The following is a 20,660-nucleotide window of genomic DNA, read 5'->3' as shown; positions in this document are numbered from 1 at the left end:
GAGGAAATTGGAAGTTTCTTCTGTCTTTTTAATCTTTCTCATTGCACTTTGTGCTTTTTTTCCCCCTTCTCCCTTTCTTCTCTCTATTTCGTATTGGTTTGTGATAGATTTTATGTATTCCTTAAAACTTTTAATAAAAATGTATTAAAAAATAAAAATTTTAAACATAATTTGTATTGATGTAAATAAAATTAATAATATATGACAGATCCCATCGAAGGCAAAACAACATTAGTGTATGCCACATTAACAGGAATTACCTCCAGATATCATTTTTTAAAACCCTCTGGGGTTAAAATGGAGAAGACCAAGCTATCTGGAAAATTGACATATAGCAAATTTATACCAAATACAGACAATAGTAAAAGCTAATGAAGTGTGTAGGAAATAGATGAGTTTAATAAAAAAATCTTAAACTTTAATATCTATTCTTTCTTTCTTTAATCTTTCTACTGTTAGATTATTTTTTAATCTCCAGATTAAATCTCTAATAATTAATCTCCAGAAACCAGTTCTCTTGAAATATTCAAAGGGTGTAACTGGCTTCATATCACGTTTTTGAAAATGATTAAAACAAAATTGTTTTCTACATAAATTTATTTACAGCTTAAATTTAAGTATGTAAAAATTGATTTTGTTGTCAAAAGACTGATGATCTAAATCCATAAATTCCAAGGATTCAATGAAACTGTAATGAAAGGCTGCTACATTAGAGGACTATCACAAAAACCTTTGCCAATAAATCAAATATATTATTAGTTAAGATTATTTATGTTCAGGAAACAACTGCAAAAACTGCTTGTTGACCATAAGAGAGTACTATCAGACTTCTGTAATCAGTAGCAGATAATTCACACTGCATTCTTATGCCTACAACCATCTACTACAAGAAACAATGCATAGCAGAAAATGTGAAATCTTTTATGTATGCTTAATGAACATTTTTCTGACAATTTTATATTCATATGTATGTGTGTGTATATATGAGCATGTATGTGTATATACACACACACATATATATATATACACACACACATACACACACAAAATACACACACACAATACACACACATATGTTATCACTTCTTGCCTTGAAGCTAGCATGTTTTTCATAATGAAGGACTCTGCAAAATGGCCGATGACTGGAAACATAACATATGGAGTTGTGGAAAATAACTGGAAGTAGCGAGGAAATTTAAAAATAAATATATATATGCTTTTAGTATTATCATGTAATCATATTCTATATTTTATAATTATCATTTTATAATTAATTGCCTGAGTAGATGCTTTGAGTATATGGGGGAAAGTACAAGCCTCAAGTGGAGGGAGGGGGAGAACAGGAGTTATAATAGGGGCCAAGCGTGAGTCACCATCTAGGAACTGTTTTTAAGTACCTTCTGGTGCCTGGTACCCCTACTTGATCTGACAGGTGTAGAAGATGGGAGACATCTCTCCTTTAGAATTGATAAGCATGTACATATGGTCTGAGTAAACAGGATAGATGGGGAGGGATCATATAATGTAAGCAAACGGGCAGAGATAATGTATTCTGTTTAGGCGCTTTTGATAGATTGTAACCTCCAAAGCCTAAGCCAATGGGGCCATGGGCAAGGGAATGGGGCGTTGCGATAGGATGTATAATATGTGATTTTGGAATTTGGGGGTGTGGTTCAGTGCTTGGCTACATTCATTGTTTGCCTTCCTGAATCCACCACACTTTGCAAACCGTTACTTTTTAGACTTTGTGGTGAAATCTAATAAACTTCTTTTCTATTTGTAACTCAAACAGAGTAGATTTCAATTTGTGACTATTTTTGTGTCTAACAGTCACAGGCTACTTCATAATGATTTATTTTATTTAAAAAATGTTGGCTGAATTCACACATTATGAACATACTATTGCAAATTACAGTGTCTTTAAACCACAAATGAATTCTCAGATTAGTCTGGGGCCATTAAACCAAACTGGCTTTTTTCATTTGTTCATTCATTCATTCCCTCCTAAATTATGGCAGACATGAACTGTGGAATCCTTGGTAAACCTGAGCTTGTTTGTATTGTCATCAGTGCTGGTGAGTGTGTGGTTTGCTCACTGTTTATGTACAGTAGCTTGCCCTGCCAGTGTTGGGGTGCGTGATTTACTTATTCCATGATAATTCCTTAATTAGGGTATTGTTTTCTGCTTGACTGATTGTCAGGTGTTAATCCTTGCCTATCTGGATGTTGGCTGCTGGAGAAGATGTGTTCTGGTCGTTTTGTATGCTTCTAAGCTTTTTTACTGTTTTTTTTTAAATGGTGTGTGGGAATGAGTTTTGGGAAAAGATAGAAGAAAAACAATCAGTCAATAGAGGCAGCATCACCCAATAGCTGATCGTCTGAGGAAGCAATTTAGAAAGGACCCACTTTAATCGATCAAGCAATTAAAAGTAGTGATGGAAAATGTCATACTTCAGACTTGCAAGATTCTTTAATGTAGCCTTACAATAAAGTAGATTTAGCTCATCTAGTCACATTTGTTATTTGGCTTATTTGTTGGTCTGACATCAATATTGCAAGTCTCCTACTCTTTTCCAAAGAGGAATTTCAAGAATGACCTCTGATACTCAAGGAACCTAGTTAACTGCTAAACACCTGACAAGGAAGAACATCAGCCAATATGAAGAGAAAGGCAAACGAGCCTGTACAGTTGGTGACAAAAATGTGAACGTAACAATTAGAGACCATTATCTACTCCCACTCATCTCTCATCTATTAGACCAGCTACAAAAAGCACACTTTACAAAACTAGAATTTAGAAATGCTTACAAGCTAATCAGAATGGAAGAAGGACATGAATATTTATAATAACCTTTGATACCAGGAAAATTTGAACATATAGTAATGCCTTATGGCCTTGTTAATTGTGGAATGTTTTTTTCTTGATTCACGAATGACAATTTTTCAGACATTTTAGACAAATGTGTTGTCTATTTAGCTGACATCTTAGTTTGTTCCAAAAATCCCTCCTTGCATATAACTCAAGTCAGAAATGTACTGCAAAAATTATGGGAAATTTTAAACCTGTGAAATTAGAAAAATGTGTCTTTGATCTGACTGAACTGGACTATCTGTGATACAGAATATCTATACAAACAGATCCAGCAAAGGCACAGTTTGTTCTATCATAGGGTGCGTGTGCATGCGCGCGCGCACACACACACACACACACAAATACAAAAGATGTGCAGTGCTTCCTAGGCTTTGCTTACTTCTACAGAAATTTTCTAATTTTGCTAGACTTGTAAAACCATTATAGCAGCTAATGAAAAAGGATCGGCAATTCTGGTTAACCCAAGAGCAAGCAGCATTTCAAGAGAAAGAACTGTCAATCATCTCCATCCCAACAACAATACTGCAGCTAAGCAACTTTGAGTCCTGTAATGCAGATCAACTCTAAAGGCTGGGAACAGGAAGGCAACAGTGATATCTTTCACCCAATGTAGCACAATAGCTGTGGGGTACATACACCACCATGAAAGGTGAAATGGTACCTTGCTAGGCTTCCTTGAGTTCAAGCATCCAGATATAAATTCAAGGAAGCCCAACAAGTCACGTTTCCCCTTTCACAGTGGTGGGCGGGTAGCTATTGCACAATGGACATTTATATATGCCTCATCCCCTAGGGCACAGGTCTGCAACCCGCGGCTCCGGAGCCACATGCAGCTCTTTCAGCCATCTCCTGCGGCTCCCAGTCTTCTGCCATGTGCAGTCCAAAAAAAAAAAGTGGGACTAAAAAAGTTCAACCAATCAATTCAAATATGCAGGGTAGGTGCATATCTCACCTTGGATCCACTCTTCAGTCAAACCCTGTTCTGTGCATGCGCACACAATTTTTGCAGCTCCCAGTTTTTCCTTTTGTGAGGGAACCGGTTCTGAGTGGCTCTTTCACTGTTTCAGGTTGCTGACCCCTGCCCTAAGGGGAAAAGGAGTAAGTAGTACAGCTGTGCCCAAGACAGCAGGATATGGAGGAAAATTCAGAACCCAACAGAGACCTCAGAGAATTTGGGTGGCCCTGCATCCAAAGAGAAATTAAAGATTATGAGTCCTCTTGTCAAGTTTGTTGGAGAGCAAAACCAATCTCCAACCAGCTGGATTGTTACAATCAATAAACATGCCTTCCCCCCAAACCCTGGGAGACTTTTTCACTAGATTTCATCACCAATCTTCCTCCTTTGGTAGTGGGGTATACTACCAAACTGGTAGTAATGGATTTATTTACCAAAATGGCTAATTTAATTCCTTGCAAGGGCTTCCTAATGGTCCAAGATGGCTCAGGTTCTTTGGGATCATGTCTTTAGATACAGAGGATTAGCCAATCACGTGAGAAGACAGAGAAAGTCAATTCACTTCCAAATTTTACGAGCCCCCCTTGCAATTATTAAATATTGAAAGTCGTATCATCCATCATTCATCTGATTTCCAACAGAGAAGCTGAGGTTAAGCAGCTATTGCAGCAGTATTTAAAATGCTGCATTTCTTATCAGCAAGACTGATCTCATATCTTTTGCTGAGTTTGCTTAGAAAAATGTTGCACTCCTCTATTGGTATGTCTCCATTTGACATGGGTCTTACCAACAGACAGACAAGAAAGTAAATACCGTACCTCATGCCACATTCATGCGACATATTTCCTGCAGCCCAAAAGCTTCTTAAAAGAATGACTCAACCTGGAAAAAAATCCCATACAAAAAAGCAGCAAATACACAAGAAGGGGTTAGAATTCAAGGAGATGTGATGCAGCTTTCTACAAAATTATTAAATTCCATGAGACTTTCCAAGAAATTGGGCTCAAAATAGTAAGTGGTCCTTTCCCAGTAACTAATCAAATCAATCCAGTACATTTAGCTTGCAGTTGCCATCACAATGGTCTTCCCTGAATTCCATCAATCACTGTTTGCAAAAGAGCCCCCCCCCCCCCCACTGCACTCTACGGTCAGCGACAACACTTCTGTCTCCCATTCTAGCAGATGGGGAGAGTATGAGGTGGAAGTAGTATTAGCCTCTACATGCAGAGGAAGCAGGCTGAGTACTAAATTCATTGGAAAGACTACCCAGACTCAGAAAGAACATGGGAGGTAACAATAGAACAGCAACATTGATATATTGTTTTCACAATCAATACATCAATAATTCCCACCCTAAGAAGCTTCTGGCCTTGCAGGAACCAGGCGCTGACCATGATCAGCTGGAGGAACTCTGAGGAGATCTACGAGATGGAGGAAGTTTCGAGTATTAAACAGACTAAGTAGAGGAAAATAATTCAGTTCCTTTCTTGTCAGGCATACAAGACATGGGGGGGGAGGAATCACTAGATTCCCAAGTGGCGGGTGACTGCCACTTAACTGGAGATGATTTATGAAGTGCCTTGTGTGCAGGCCGCTAGGTTGCCAGGAGAAGAGGAAAGCAACATAGCTATTTTTCATTCTCACAACCCACAACTTATTTTTCTGGGAACATGGGAGGGGAGGTTGTGTCTGAAGGGGAAAGTAATGCAATGGAATGTGAGCATAACCTGGGGGAAAGGGGAAACACAGGAAACAATGGCACAAGAAAGGAAGAAGCCACCAGTGGCTTGTTATAAGAAGAAAATGAGAAAAGACCTGCCCTGATGAATCAAGCAGTTAAAAGGGGAGGCAGGAAGTTTTGTACTTTCAGATTTGCAAGATTCTGTTACTGCAGCCTCATAATAAAGTGGTTTGCCAGGGAGGGCTGACAACACCTGAATCCAAATAAGTAGTCAGCTATCCACTATGCATTGCAGTACATAATATTCTCCAGAAAGCCATCAAATATAACACATTGCTAATGAGTTAGAATTTTTTTTGCAGCCTAAGAAGCAACATTTAAAACAACAGGGTATGCCACAAAAATTCAAGAATCTATAAAGCAGAAAACGGTACCACATAGCAACATAATCAGAACCAACTTGAAGCAGAGGTCAGAGCAGCGCTCAAAAATCTAAAGAAAGACAAAACCATCACTATTCTCCCAGTAAAGACCAAACCAGTTATCATGGACAGAACACAATGCACAAAAATCCCTAATAATAATAATAACTAATTAGTAATACATCATATAATACTATGCCGATGATACCCAACTTTTCATTTCAACCCCAAACCACCCCAGTGATGCCCTCGATGTGATGTCCCGTTGCCTGGAGGCGGTTCGGGTCTGGATGGGGAGGAACAGACTTCAGCTCAACCCTGACAAGACTGAGTGGCTGTACATTCCGGCATCCCGGGACATTCAAAATGTTCCATCTCTTTCTATGGGGGGTGAGTTTTTACCCCCCGTGGATAGGGCTCGCAACTTGGGAGTCCTCCTAGATTCACGGCTTATTCTAGAAGATCACATAGTAGCCGTGACTAGGGGGGCTTTCGCTCAGGTTCGCCTGGTGCGTCAGTTGCGGCCCTATCTGGACCGGGATGCCCTGTGTACGGTCACTCATGCGCTCGTGACCTCTCGTCTGGACTACTGCAATGCTCTTTACATGGGGCTTCCCTTGAAGACCACTCGGAGGCTCCAACTGGTACAGAATGCGGCCACGAGAGTTGTCTTGGGTACTCCCATGTTACACCTTTGCTCCGCGAGCTGCATTGGTTACCAGTTGTCTTCCGGGTGAGGTTCAAGGTCTTGGTGATGGTTTTTAAGTCCTTACATGGCATGGGTCCGGAATACCTCGGGGACCACCTGCTGCCGGCGTCGACTCCCCTCCACCCTGTGCGTTCCCACAGAGAGGGCCTCCTCAGGGTGCCTCCGGTCAGAGAATGCCGGCTGGTGGCCCCCAGGGGGAGGGCCTTCTCTGTGGGCGCCCCGGCTTTATGGAACCAACTGCCGGTTGAGCTCCGGATGGCACCGGATCTTCGCTCCTTCTGGCGTGGGTTAAAGACCCATCTATTCGAACAAGCTGGCATGGCCTGATGGGGGAATTTTAGGGTTTTTAATGTTTTTTTATATTTTGATTGTTTTAATTCGGGCAATAATTTAATCCTTTTTAAACTTTTGTATTTCTATTTATATGCCCTGTTAACCGCCCTGAGTCCTTCGGGAGAAGGGCGGTATAAAAATTCAATAAACTTAAACTTAAACTAATACTTATTCATATACTAAATGAAACTTTCTAGTCCCATATTTATTCTGAATATAATCGATCCATCTTCTCCATTCCAAAATATATCTCTGTTACGAGTGTTCTTTCAAATATGCTGAAATCTTTGCCATTTCCACCAAGGTAGAAACTTTTAAAGTCCACTCTTCTATAGTAGGCAGTTCCTCCTTCTTCCAATATTGCGCTACCAAGAGTCTTGCTGCCATAATTAAATTTAACATCAATTTAGTATCTATAACAGTACAATCTGTAATAATACCCAACAGAAATAACTGTGGAGAAAACCTTATCTTTTTCTTAAATATCTTCTGCATATTCCACCAAATTTTAATCCAAAAAGCTTTAACTTTTTTACAAGGCCACCATATATGATAATAGGTTGCATCACCACAACCACACCTCCAACATTTAGGCTGATAATTCGGATACATACATGCTAATTTTTTGGATCTAAATGCCATCTATAAAACATTTTATAAAAATTCTCTTAAAATGTTGTGCCTGTGTAAATTTCACATTTCTGACCCATATCTTTTCCCAGATATCCATCGCTATGGGCTCCTGAAAATTCTGGGCCCATTTTATCATGCAATCTTTAACAAGTTCCGTTTCTGAGTCTATTTCTATCAGTGCATTATATATCCTCCCTATATGTGCTGGACTTTGATCTCTTATTTGTTTAACCAAATCTTCATCGGTTGTCGAAATACCAACTTTCTGATCCTCCTTCCATCTAGCTTGTAACTGACCATACTGAAACCAAGTCCGCACTATTCTTTCTTCTTTTAAAACATTAAATGGCTTTAATTGCCATACATTCCTTTCCATTCTAAGAATTTCTTTATATGTAGTCACATCATGTTTGAATCCCACGCTTATATTTTCTATTGCATGTTTAGGTATTGCCCAAATTGGTATTTTATAATTTAGCTTATGTCGATATTTTTTCCAAGCTCGCAGCAGGGCATACCTTAATAATATATGTGTCTTAAAGATATTATCCACCTTCTGATCATACAATAAATATGCGTGCCAGCCAAATAATAAATCACATCCCTCAATATTCAGTAATCTCCCTTGTGTTAGATTAAACCAATCACTAATTGATGATAAAGCCACAGCCTCATAATATAGTTTAAAATTGGGCATTTTAAGACCACCTCTTTCACATACATCTTGCATTATCTTAAATTTTACTCTCGGTCTTTTTCCTGCCCAAACAAATTTATTAATACCTTTCTGCCATTCTTCCAAATTTGAATCTTTTTTGAGTTTAGGTATCATTTGAAACAAAAACAAAAATAAAATTTTTTGGTAAAACATTCATTTTCACTGCTGCAATTCTTCCCAATAAAGACAATTGTAATTTTTTCCAACTATCTAACTCTTTTTGTATTTTTAACCATAACAATTCATAATTATTTTTATATAATTTTGCATTTGAAACTGAAAGATATACACCCAAATATTTAATCTTTTTTAACTATTTCAAATCCTGTTAATTTTTCTAAGACTACCTTTTGTTCTGTGGTCATATTTTTAGGCAATATTTTAGTTTTTTGCATATTTAAAATCCAGAAACTTTTCCATTCTTCTGATTGACAGCCCAAAATCGGTTCCAGGGCTTCTGCCAGTAACACTTTCAAGTTTTCCTTTGGATCCTCTTTCAATCCTCTTATCCTCAAAGCAAACTCCATATCTCTATATTGTATCATAACCACCTCGTCCTCAGTCTTATCTATTTTATTCTCAGCTTCTGACATTTTAGCATCCAATCTCAAATTATTTTGATACACCTCTTCCACACATTCATCCAAACACTCAATGCAAACTGCCAGTCCCTGAAAGGCCACTAAAATGTCCTCTCGTATTTCTTTATTCTTCTCATTAATAAGTTCAGATATTTGCTGAGATTGATTTTTAAAGCATCTTGTAAATCTTTTAATGTTAATGCAGGTGCAGGTACTGCAGGGGGTGGCATCAGTGCCTGTAATGAAGAATGTTGAACTGGTGATGCACCATTACTTCTAGGAGCAGAAGCTTTAGCTGATTTAGAGGCCATTTTAACACCCAATTAATCTTCGTTGCACACTTTCACTTTTTCACTCAGCATGCAACTTTGTTTCTCCCCTATTAAATGTACAAGTCCTTAAGTTCACTTTAAAACCAATTTCAAATATTTTGCGCAGTGACTTTTAAAAAACCAATTTCTTCCTTCTCAGTCTTTATATTTTATAATATATTCCTTGTCCTTTTGTCCTTTTATTTTTCACTAACAATTCACTCCTGCGCCATCTTTTCTTCCTTTCTTTTAGTATAAACCAGAGTTAAAGATCATATACTTGCTGTTTCAAAATTTTCCTGCACAGCTCTACCTGCATCCAAGTAATCCAAAATACAATGTTGATTGCAGGGATGGTTGCAGCATCCTGCTCTGTTCCAAAGCCTTGGAACAGAGGAGTCCCCGAGTCCAGAGCTAATTCAGGCTACGGGGGGGCTCTCACCCTTCAACCCCCAGAATAACAATTCTGGGGGTCTAGTGGAGCTCTACCTGAATGCTCCCCCTCCCGTCTTTTCCCGAGGGGGGGTTCCGAACCGCGAAACAGCTGATTGTCGCTGTTTTCGCAGTTCAACGGAGAACAATGGGGCTGACGGTCAAAATGGCCGCCATCGACGGAGCCCTGCCACCTGGAAGTCCCATCAACATCCTACTACTGTGCCTCTAGAAAATCAAAGATCTAAAATAGAAGATGAAATTATGCTTTCATTTGATGTCATAGCACTCTATCTCAACAAATTCAGAAATAGAGAAAGAATTCATGGCAGCCGCATCACATAATACACAAGACCTAGCCCAAAAATGATATTTGTTCAATGACCTTTCAAAATTGCAGTGGTAATAAAAAGTGGAATTATGATTTGTGCCAGATGGTATAGCCATTGCAGCATCCCTGCAATCATGTGATCAAAACTCAGGCAATTGGCATCCCACCAATTACAACCACAGGGGAGCTACCACTCCCCATCATCTTTCTACAGAGGTACTCAGTGGTGGCAATACCAGGGCTGGGACTGAAGTGGAGAGTCAGGACTTTCCACAGGTCTCACAAGAATGGACACTACCATATTTCCCCAAAAGTAAGACCTACCCTGAAAATAATCCCGAGCTTGATTTTGGGGGTGGATCTAATATAAGCCCTACCCCCAAAATAAGCTCTAGTTTTGGGGTGAGGTGCATGCCTAAAAATGAAGCCAGGGGAGGGGTGGAGATACCCCACACAGCCCACACCCGCTTACACTTTCAGCCAGGCCTCCCATGAATCAACACTTATCTTGCCTCACTGGCCCACTTCTTCTGTGGTGTTTCCCAGCCTGCATTTCGCCATCAGAGGCCTTCCAGAAAGGCCTCAGCAGTTGAGAACCGAGCTACAGATTCAATCCATGACTCGGTTCTCGGCTACAGAGGCCTTTCCAGAAGTCCTCTGATGGCGAAATTCAAGCTGGGGGGTGCCACACGTGTCAATCCAGAGCTCCATTCTCAGCTGCAGAGGCATTTCCTTCTGCTGCAGAAGAAGTCGGCTGACTGGGCAAGGCTGTCAATGTCACCGCCGTGAGGTCAGAGCATGGAAAAGACACCCCCTGAAAATAAGACCTGGTGCCTCCTTTGGAGGCAAAAAAATAAATAAATAAGACTGGATCTTATTTTAGGGGAAAGACGGTATTTGGAGAATGACAAGAGACCCATTCTTGTGGTGCTTTCTTCAAATCATGTGTGCTATTCTTTCTCCAAATAGCACACCTGTTCTTGTGAAACCTTGGGAACACAAGAAACTTTCCAAAGGAATGCAAAAATGGCACATGCAATTTGGAAAAAACAGCAAAAGGATGTTTAAAACCTGGGTCCAAATAAATTTGAAATAAATTTCAAATAAATTTTGAAGTTAATCATTTAAGCATTAAAAAAAATCTCAAGAAACAATTATGTTAATTTAGCAGCCAGTGCAATATTATTTAAAATATCAAACTGACATTTATAAGAACATCAACAAAACCATTTATTTCAAGCTGAATTCTATTTTTGTTAGAAATTTCTTTAAATTAAGTAGTTTAAAACAACAAAGAAAAGTCAAATGTTTGAAAAAGATCCATAAAGAAGGAAGAATTAAGTGTATCTCAACCAAAATTATAGTGTAAAATCTGTTCCCTAAAACATACTTGCTTGAGGACTACATGCATGCTAAAAGGCAACATTTTTCATCACTGGAGCCTCTAAGAGTTTAAGAGTTTGATAGTCAAACTGTATGCAGGCAGAGCTAAAATTATGTAAGTGTACTAATATAAAAGAGTATCACATGTTATCAGCTAGTTTATTTTTATAATTATAAATTAATTTATATGAAACTGTACAAAACAGAGTCTAACCATCAAATTAACCCAATGCTTGGCATCATATAACATAGCAAACATTTTAAAACAATATGCCATGATATCTGAAACAGTGGGCGAGAGAGACAGAGCGAGAACACAATGTATTTGTGAAATTAGCAAGGATAGACTTTATATAATCAAAGAGTAAACTGCAAAAAATACCATTCCAACTCCACAGTGCCAATTCTACTTAAAGTCTAAATATGTTATCACAATAAGAATTCTATTTAACCAACTATTTAAGTGTATATTATGTCCAAATCTATTTCTTTTATCACATTTGCATAATTATATAATTGTCTTCAATAACACTACCTGCAACAAATCTTCCATTTAATAAACAAATCCTTGATTAAACAGACATAAATCTGAACAAAATATGTCTAATGGTATACAAAGTTCTCTACATCAAGGTGTGCTATACCAAGGATTTAATGCACTTCACTTTCAGTTACTCCTTCAAACATGAATGGGAATATTAAAGTTGCTGTCAAAAAGAGCATTATATAAACACCAATATATTTTAACCAAAGAATCAGTTTGAAAATAGAGTCAGGGCATAACCAAACCATGGCATTACAATAAGCTATACTTGTGGTTTAATGTTCAAGTGATGTAGTTCTCAATTATGTCATCATTCTTATCGCAGCAGAACAAAGTTTCCATAAATCAAATATAAATGTTTTAAAGGACAGTATGGGTAGTCTCCACTTACAACCATAATTGGAAGAAAAAATTCCATTACTAAGTAAGGCGGTTGTTAAATGAGTTTTTGCTGTTATTAAAAAACTGTGCCACACTCCTTTTTTTATCTATCTGTAATTTGCACAAAGGTTAAAATGCCAACAAACTCAACTGTGTTGTGTTCTGTTAGAGCTGCTGGGGATATATACTAATGGAATTAGGATAATTATTTTCCAGACATGTCCTTAAGGCAGACATGTCAAACACAAGGCCCGGAGGCCGGATCCGACCCACGAAGTGGTTTCATGCGGCCCACAAAGCCTTCCTGGAAACAGTGAGGGAATGGCCCCCACTGCCTTGGCCCTGGCCCAGAGACCCTCCTTCTGCCAGAGACCCCCAGATCTGTCCCACTCCTGCCCAGGCCCCCATAGGCACCCTTGATGCGAATGATGCAGGCCATATGCATTCTAGCCACGCCCACCCAATAGGCCACGCCCACCCTGGCCACACCCACCCAGCCCCCTGAGGGCAACCGCAATGCTGATGTGGCCCTCAATGAAATTGAGTTTGACACCCCTGCCTTAAGGGAAAATGTGTACCTTTTATTTAGGCTGCAGAGGTCAATAGATTCAAGTCTATTGCTAAATGCAATGCATAGCTTTCATAACTCAACAATGGAAATCTAACATTATTTCCTTAAAAGATTTATGCAGCACTGTTCTCATTAAAACAATAACAAGAAACCAGGAAATCAAATCATGAAATACAGTGCATATTAGAAACTAATATACCACCATAAATACTTATCATCTGATTGCCAAACTGAAAATGCTGCTTATGTAAATAGTACAATTCTCCCAAGCGAAGAGCTCTTAAAACATGTGGAAAAGCATTTTATCTGTAGCGCAGACTTGCTTCCACAAATTCATATTCCACTCTTGAGTAGACTCCAACAATGCTTCTGTCAGTGGGGACAATTTCTACTGAAGGAAGAGGAAAAGAACAACTCCACCTACACTCAAAACTTTCCAGTGAGGATTTATCGAACTTTTAGGGTATCTAAGAGGAGGAAAATTGCCAAAAGGAAAACATCCTCTTCCAACAACAATTTTGTTTTGTTTAATCTATAGTTTGTAGTCTTGTTTAATCTACAGTTGTGAAAACAAGTATAGTCCATATAAAGTTGTTTTTTTCTTTTGAGATGTGGATGTGTCAGTGTTCATTCAAACAGCATTAAAAGTAAAAAGTGATGCAACTGAAGTAAAAAAAATGACCTTGCAATCATTTATTCAATAAAAAATTAATAGATACTGTACAGTATGCCATTTGTATTGTGGAAAAGGTATACCACCTAGATTGCTCCAGCAATGAGATGGGCAGCATATAAATTTAATAAATACTGTTGAATGAAGATAAAATATCTGTATGCTGAAATATACTAAAAAAGTTTTTAAAAATCAATTTACTTTTTTATTTGACTGTAGATCTCAGGCAAATAAAAATGATCCTTAACATCATAAAACCAGAATGAAATACACATAATTTAAGGAGTACTGTCTGAAAATTTGTTGTTGTTAGTTGCGAAGTTGTGTCTGACCCATTGCGACCCCATGGACATTCCTCCAGGCCTTCCTGTCCTCTACCATCTTCTGGAGTTCATTTAAGCTTATACCTACTGCTTCAGTGACTCCATCCAGCCACCTCATTCTCTGTCGTCCAATTCTTCTCTTGCCCTCAATCTTTCCCAGCATTAGGCTCTTCTCCAGTGAGTCCTTCCTTCTCATAAGGTGGCCAAAGTATTTGAGCTTCAACATCTGGCCTTCCAAAGAGCAGTCAGGTTTGATCTCCTCTAGGACTGACTGGTTTGATCGCCTTGCAGTCCAAGGGACTCGCAGGAGTCTTCTCCAGCACCATAGTTCAAAGGCTTCAATTATTTGGCGTTCAGCCTTTCTTATGGTCCAACTTTCACAGCCATACATTGCAACAGGGAAGACCATAGCCTTGACTATACGCACTTTTGTTGGCAGGGTGATGTCTCCGCTTTTCCAAGTGTCTGAAAACACACCTGCTTAGTTATTAGAGGAGACCCCAAAAATTGAATTTTTAAGGATAAAAGGGGTTCTCTAACTACAGAATGCATTGAGTGCACATTCCCTTATGCCATAGATATGGCAGATAGATAATGTGTGCAAGAAGATATTCTATTTAAAAATGTAACCATAATATGCAATAAAAGGCACTCTCCAACTTCTCCACTGACAAGGCAAAAAGGACAGAGGTTCAAAAATATGCAAGAGGCTATTAAAGTCACAGAACAGAAGCAGAGCAGAAAAACAAGTTAGTTGCTACTAAACTGTGCAGAAAGATGAAACTGATAACTGAGAAATAATACCAAAGATCAGCTACTTAAAAACAGAAACATTTTAGACAAAATAGTACTTTTATAGACATCCTAAAAATAGCTGTAAAATTTGAACAGATAAGTCTTCAACTTACAACAGTTCATTTAGTGACCATTCGAAATTACAACAGCCCTGAAAAAAGTGACTTACAACCATTTTTCATATTTATGATCATTTCAGCATCCCGAAGTCACGTGATCAAAATTCACATGATTGGCAACTGACTCATATTTATGACAGTTACAATGTCCTGGGGTCATGTGATCCCCTTTTGCAATCTTCTTACAAGCAAAGTTAAAGGGGAAGTCAGATTCACTTCACCAAGTTACTGACTTAGCACCTGCAGTGATTCACTTAGCAACTGTGGCAAAAAGGTCGTAGAACAGAGCAAAACCCACTTAACAAATGTCTCACTTAGCAACAGACATTTTGGGCTCAGTTGGATTGTATTTGCGCAGCACTGGAAAAATGAGACAACACCATCGGAGGAAGCGATAATTAAGAAAATATTGGACTGTGCGGAAATGGACAGACTCACGTTGAGAATCAAAGGAAAAGAAGATACAGCATACTTTCAAACATGGAATTTATTTTATCAATGGTTGAAAAAGTGGGAGAGTAAGAACTTAATTTTTATGACCAGGCAAAAATTAACCCAGACAACATGTTGTTATTAAGCACAAATAAATTGTAATGATAGAAAACCAAAAAATACTTTTAAAAAAATAAATTTGGGGCTCAGTTGTGGTAATAAGTTGAAGACTATCTGTATCTTAAATTAATTTGGTCTGAAAACTAGTTGCACCTTTTCTAAAATTGATATTTTATTAAAACCTTTTAATATTTAGGACTTCCACCCTCCTGAACCAAAGCAATGACTCTGAACAGTCAACTAAACAGCCCTAAATTTAACACAGAATAAGCTATTTTATAAAATGAAACTATCAACACCTACAACATGTGCACAATTAAAAAAAATCAGCAAATGCTATCAATATGATCACTAAAATGTGTTATAGCAGTAATTCTCACATCTACAGTATTGTTGAAATATATTCAATACTCCTATGCCATTTCAATGTTTCTGAAAAGCTTTGCCTTCCAATTCCAGATCAGACAAATCACACCAAGATTACAAATTCAATTGGGTTTATTTGGAACAAATTTCAGTGAATTTTTAGTAATACATTATATAAATAAAAAGAGACTATAAGAATTGTAACCTAAGATAATCATATTACTATATTCACAAGTTATCATCTCTAACTATGTTCTTGCAGTAGTTTACAAATCATAAAAGCTGACCCAAGATAACACCATGGCTGAAAGATAATACAAACCAGCTGTCCATATGATTATAACCATTACTCGGAATACCCATTACATTAGAGTACAAAACATGAAAACACATAATGAGCAAGAATTAAGAAACTATAAAGTCAGTCTGAAAATTATAGTGTTTTCATACTGTAATACATTTGAGGCTGGGCAATTTTAAAAATTACAAATTTAAGTAAAATATATCCCTTACTGAGAAAGTGTAAAGCATATACTTGCTTGTTGCAATATCTGAGAATATTCCTGGAGATGGAGAAAGGAAATGGCATTAACAGGCTGCCAGGATATTAATAATAATTCAGTAACAGCTGGGGAGATGGAATTATTCATATTGACCCCATGGTTGACCCAGTGTCTTCCATAGAAAATTTGAACTTAAGCCATTTTACAAAGCCTTAATGCCATTTTACATTTTCCACAAAACATGAAAGATTCATATACATTAAAAAGCAACACATGTACTAAAAAAAATACAGGTAGTCCTCGACTTACAACCATTTATTTAGTGACTGTTCAAAGTTATAACAGCACTGAAAAAAGTGACTTATGACCATTGTTCACACATCTGACCACTGCAGCATCCCCATGGTCACATGATCAAAATTCAGACACTTGGCAACTGGCATGTATTTAGGATGGTTGCAGTGTCCCGGGGTCATGTGATCACCTTTTGTGACCTTCTGACAGGTAAAGTCAATGGGGAACCAGAATCACTTGATAAGCATGTTACTAACTTAACAACTGTAGTAGTTCACTTAACAACTGTTGCAAGAAAGGTCGCAAAATGTGGCAAAACTCATTTAACAACTTCCTTGCTTAGCAGCAGCAATCTGAGGCTCAAATGTGGTAGTAAGTACCCTGTTACTCACACAAAACATTATTAAAGTGCAACAGGATGATTTTTTTTGTCCCATCTGTGGAGCACATGTTCCTGGACAAAGTGAAATGAGCCACAGCAGTTCCCATGAAGTGAAGACTCTGGGACATGACCGAAGCTCTAAGACTGCATCTCCCAAATCCGGCATCCTCTAAATATGACGGGACTTCAGCTCCCAACGATTCGGAGTTAGATTTGGACCATTCTGGCAGGGAAAGGCATCAGAGTTCTAAGACATCTCACCAGCACCAAAACTGGGAGGTCTGTTCTAGACCCATTAAATCAGGGATCTTCAAACTTGGCCCTTTTATGACTTGTGGACTTCAACTCCCAGAATTCCTCAGCCAGGCACGCTGGCTGAGGAATTCTGGGAGTTGAAGTCCACAAGTCATAAAAGGGCCAAGTTTGAAGACCCCCTGGCATTAAATCAATTGAAGAGAAGAAGGCTAACGACTTGAGAGCTTAAAGAGTTCTACCCACACAAGCTAACCTGAGAGCAATGAAATTCCGAAAGCTCCTTCAAGCCAAAAAGTATTTTATTTATTTATTTTATTTTACTTTATTTTAATTCCATTTATATCCCGCCCTTCTCCGAAGACTCAGGGCGGCTTACGAGCTTAGCAGTAGCCTTCATTCTATGTATATGCCTGCTTAGTAGGGCTTTCACACACACACACACACACACACACCCCAAGCGGCATTATTACAAAGTCAGCTTAATTGCTTCAGTTGCCCAAGTTGCTGCTTTCCCTTATATCCCGCCAACCGCCGTCATCGGATCCGAACAAATGGGTTGCTCCGTGTTATCTAACCAAAAATGACTGGCCAAACTAGGATTATGGGGCAAACCAGAAATGGCAAGTTGGGAGTCGAGATCGTTAAGGCATGGCACACGCAGAGAGGTGCCACGCAAGGGGTCGGGCTGTGCCTGAGGTGCCAAGACTGCTCAATACGCGGCCCTTCAGGGGCAGAAACAACTCCCCGCAGCCCCAGACCGGCCATCCAATTCCAGTCCAATCACCTCGCGGAGGGGGGTTGGGGGGGCAGCCATTCGGAGGGGCCCCAAGGCCCAGGCGCGCCGGTAGGCAACGCGCACGAGCGAAGGGGCGGGGCCAGGGAAAAGGCCAAGGGAGAAAGGAGGGAAGGCCGGTTGGAGGCATAGCAGCAGCAGCAGCAGCAGGAGACAAACAGTGGGGAGAAGAAGCCCCGGATCTTGAACGTTCGGGCCGAGGCTCATTGCCGCGGGTGTGTGTGTGTGTGTGTGGGGGGGGTGGAATAGAGGCGACGGTCGCAGGCCCCTAATCCGTCAACAGGCACCCCGAGACAGCTCGCCGTCGTAGGCCGCGAATCTAGCCCCCGCCGCCACCGCCCAAAGACGACCTATTTACCTGTGTTGGCCAGGGACTCGCGCTCCCTCGCTTGGCCAGGTGGCTGTTTGGACTGGGACTTCTTTTTTTTTTCTTCTTCTTCTTCTTCCTCTATCCTCTCCCTCTCTTACGTCTCTCTCTCTCTCTTCTAAGCTCCGCAAGCCTCCCAGGCCAGGGGAGGGGAGGGGAGGCTGCCGTGCGGAAGTGGAAGGGCACGAGGGAGGGCTGGAAGGGGGCGGAGACAGAGCGGGTGGCTGTTACTGCTTGGCTGGCTTCAGGAAACACGTCCGGGTATCTGCTGTCCTGGCCTCTCTCCCTCTCCTCCGCCCATTTTCTCCCCTCCTCCCCCCCCTCCCCGGAGCGAGGAAGTAGTTCTTCCCGTTGGTCGCGCGCCGCGCTTGCTGCCCCTTCGGGCGCCTGCCCACGCTCGCCTTCTAAAGCTCACTTTGCCAGAGAGGTGGGGAAAGAGAGAGAGAGAGAGAGAGAGAGAGAGGAAAGAGGCAGGCGGGCCAGCGACCTGAGGAGGCCGCGTTCACGTGACGGGGCTGTTTACTCGGCGCGTGGTTCGCTGTGCGGCGGCGCGTGTGCGCGCATGCGTGTCGTCTTCAAGCGTTTTGTTTCCCCTCCGCAAAATCGTTTGTGGTGAGCGGCGCGTGCTTTCCGTCAACATCCTGGGCTTCGTGTGCTCTGTTTCAGTTTAGGAGCCTTTTCGGTAGAAAATCCGTTTGTGTGGAAGTACAGCTTGCAAGAGTGAAAGAGCCAAAACTTATCACACGGTCCTTCAAGAAAGCCTAGACCAGTGTTTCCGAAACTTCGCTATCGGGACCCCTAAATATTATGAAAAAGCCCCAAAGAGATTTTGTTTTGTTATGTTCATCAATATTTATCCTATCAAAATGAGAAGTTGCATTTGTAGAATGTCGTAGTTACTGGCTTATGTGAGAATAATATAAAACCATTAAATAACATTTTCATGAAGAAAACTTTAAAAACGAGAAGTGTGTTTAAAAATGTTTGCATCTTCAACATCTGGCAAGTAATTTAGATTTCACAGACCCCTGGGAAGAACTTGGAAGATCCCTCCAAGGATTCAATGGACCATACTTTTAAGAAACACAAGCATACACAGACTTCTTGTGCCATATCCGTTATCACACGTTGACGATCATGTTGGTGATCGTGTTTTTATCAGCAGCTGCCCAAAAAAATACTGCTGAGTTTTGTCCAAACCAATCCCTTAGATTTTGAAGCCATGATGTTCTTCTGCCTTGTTTGCCTTCAGTCTTTCCCTGAAGGATTAAGTGGAGTGTGCCATGTTTTTCTGGGTGTCGCATCACATGTCCAAAATATTCTTTCATTTTTTAATTGTTTTGATGGCTTTCCCAGGCAGCTTATCACCTCCTCATTTCTGATCTTGTCAACCAGCTTATACATAACAACTGCCTGTAAATCCATATTTCAAATGCTTCTAGTCTCTTCAGGTGGCCTTCGGTCAGAGACCAGCTCTCTACTCCATAGACCAGGATAGAAAAAATATCACATGTGACAAGCCTGATTTTCAATCTTAGGCTTATGTCGTGATTGCAGAAGATCTTTTTCATTTTGAAGAATACTGTTCGAGCTTTATCCTTGGCTTTACTTCAGCGGTCATGTCCCAGCTTTCATGTAAATTAGAACCGAGGTGCATGATCCTTTCAACTTTTTCTAATGATATTCCTTCCAAATTTATTTGTGGTGAATTAACTGGTTGTTTGCTGAGGACAATGATCTTGGTTTTTGAGGTGTTAAGCCTCAAGCCGTATTTTTCAGCTATTTCTGTGACTCTGATGAGGAGCTGAAGGTCTTCATGCTTACTGGCAAGCAGAACTTTATCGTCAGCATATCTTAAATTGTTGATCCAAACACCGTTTACTTTGATGCCAGCATCAATGTTCTCCAGTGCCTTGTTGAAGATTTACTCAGAGTACATATTGAACAGCAGTGGAGACAGAATACATCCCTGTCTGACCCCTCTTTGTATTTCTGCATCAGCTGAGTATTTTTGGCCTAGTCTCACATTTGTTACCTGATGCCAGTATAGATTCTTTATGATTTGGATTTCTTTGTCATCTAGGCCCCCTTGTTTCAGGATTTCTAATAGTTTGCTGTCTTATTTTATCAAATGCTTTTTCAAAATCAATGCACATGTAAACACTGTGATTGACATCTCTACAACACTACAAGAACTTGAAGCTGAATAGCACATCTTGTGTACGAAGATTTTGTATATTCTGGTGTGAATTATTCTCAGGAATATTTTCAGGGCATGACTCATTAAACTTATTGTTCTGTATTTGGTACACTTCTTTGCATTTATTTTAGCGGGGATTGTCACAAAGGTTGATTTTAGCCAATCATTTGGTATCTTTCCT

At 39.8% G+C, this 20,660-nt stretch overlaps 1 protein-coding gene across 6 annotated transcripts in view; it reads right to left on the bottom strand.

The window, feature by feature from the left end:
* PHF3 (PHD finger protein 3) overlaps positions 1 to 19,194 on the bottom strand; it is a 60,144-nt gene extending 40,950 nt beyond the window's left edge. For 3 of the 6 annotated variants that reach the window (XM_083351205.1, XM_083351207.1, XM_083351206.1), the window contains exon 1: positions 18,271 to 19,194. The gene's annotated coding sequence lies outside the window, so the exon portion shown is untranslated. Of the gene's footprint in view, positions 1 to 3,824; positions 3,956 to 18,270 lie in introns of all 6 variants that reach the window. The other 3 variants (XM_083351204.1, XM_083351203.1, XM_083351209.1) reach the window with 3 other exon arrangements.
* Between the last annotated feature and the right edge of the window lie 1,466 nt (positions 19,195 to 20,660).

Source organism: Vipera ursinii (assembly GCF_947247035.1).
Source record: "Vipera ursinii genome assembly, chromosome: 1".
NCBI classification, from domain to species: Eukaryota; Metazoa; Chordata; class Lepidosauria; order Squamata; family Viperidae; genus Vipera; species Vipera ursinii.
This window is presented reverse-complemented; position numbering and strand designations above follow the sequence as displayed.